Source organism: Nymphaea colorata, chromosome 8 (assembly GCF_008831285.2).
Source record: "Nymphaea colorata isolate Beijing-Zhang1983 chromosome 8, ASM883128v2, whole genome shotgun sequence".
Lineage (NCBI taxonomy): Eukaryota > Viridiplantae > Streptophyta > Magnoliopsida > Nymphaeales > Nymphaeaceae > Nymphaea > Nymphaea colorata.
The window spans coordinates 6,478,953-6,480,593 of NC_045145.1; positions in this window are offsets into that span (position 1 = coordinate 6,478,953).

Sequence of the window (1,641 nt, forward strand, 5' to 3'; positions counted from 1 at the left end):
TGAAAAACAGAAACAAAGGAATAAATCGTTTTTTTGGTCATTTTTTTCTTGTTTTTCTCATTTTAATATTTTTTTTCAAAAAAACGGCATGCTTTTCAAGTTTTAAATGGCTAATTTATCAGTCACATTTTTTCGGCATTAAAAAAAAGTGTTTTTTTTTTTGTTGAAAAAATGCGTTTTTTGTGACTATGGGTAACATATATAAATACATATAAGAGATTACATACATGAGCTTTTAACGTCCCTCTTCAAACATATGATCTAACAACCGAAATTTTGTTAAGTAAAAACTAAAATCTGGCACAAACAAGGGTTTGGTGAAGAAGTCTCAAAGTTGATAGTCAAAAGATGGAAAAGCTAGATCAATGGTCTTCCGAAGGTATTCTTCTTGAACATAGTGGCAATCCATTCGATATGGTTTGTTCTTTCATAAAATGTGTGGTTGCTTGCAATGTAGATAGTACTTTTGTTATCACAACATAATTTGGTGCTATGTCACATAGGTATGGGTACTGGTATGGGTACACAATTTTTCAAAAGACTTGGGTGCCGGGGTATTTTTGTATATATTATATATAAATTAACAAGAAGAAAAACTTAGGAATATATATCAACATAAACAAATAAACAACATAGAAATATATATCAAAGGCTTAGCAGCAGTATGTTTAGAAACCTATGAAAAACTTTAAGCTATGGACAATCGAGCAACGTCCTAGACAGTCAAATATGAACATCAGTGAATTTTCACATCCAAAACATGGCTCGCATTGTGGAACTGGAAACTAAGCGCTAAATGCTGAACTGAAATGGTTCAGTTACAGAAAATGCAAGATTTAGGCACCATTACAGAAAATACTGGAATGGCCTCAGCATCGTGAAGCATGGTTGCATACAAATGTAAAGAGAAAGGATAGACATTATGATTTTTGAAGAAGAAAAAGAATGTTAAAAATGACAAACCAATAGCAGAAGAAAACAAAATACTCTCCTAAGAACAAGAATAAAAGAAAAACAGTTGATGCAGGAAGGTCGTCGGAGGTCGTTGGAGGTTTTTGAGGTTATTGGAAGTCGTTGGAGGTCTCCAGAAGAAATATCGCCCAAATCAGTCAACGTTCACCCAAATCGTTTCCAACGGAGATCGCTGGAGTTTTTCGTCTGTAAACAGCGGCTGAGAAGAACAAAACAGAGCCCTCGACTTTGTTTCTATGTTTTCGAAAGGAAATACAAAAAGACCCCTAATTTTTCAGATGAAAATGGACTCGGTCAATGTTGACCGAGTCTGTTTTTGAATGGACATGGACCCGGTGCGTGCTGACCCATCTCCGGCCGTGTCCAATGGCATACCCGTACCCATACCGGTGTCGCACCTGACTAGTACAGGTACTCCTTCAAAATTGACGTACCTGTTACACAGGTTTGGTGGCTTCTGTTTAAGTGAACTCCCATGTCCTTCAATAGACTTTTTAACCACACAATGGTAGAGGTGGTCATAGCTTGATACTGTGCTTCAGTTGATGAAAGAGAGAATTTATTTGGCTTCCTACACCTCTAAGGGGATTAAAGAACCACTTAGAAAAAGACAAAAATCAGTGGTAGAGTGCCTATTATCAGGATCACCTCCCCAATCAGCATAAGTCT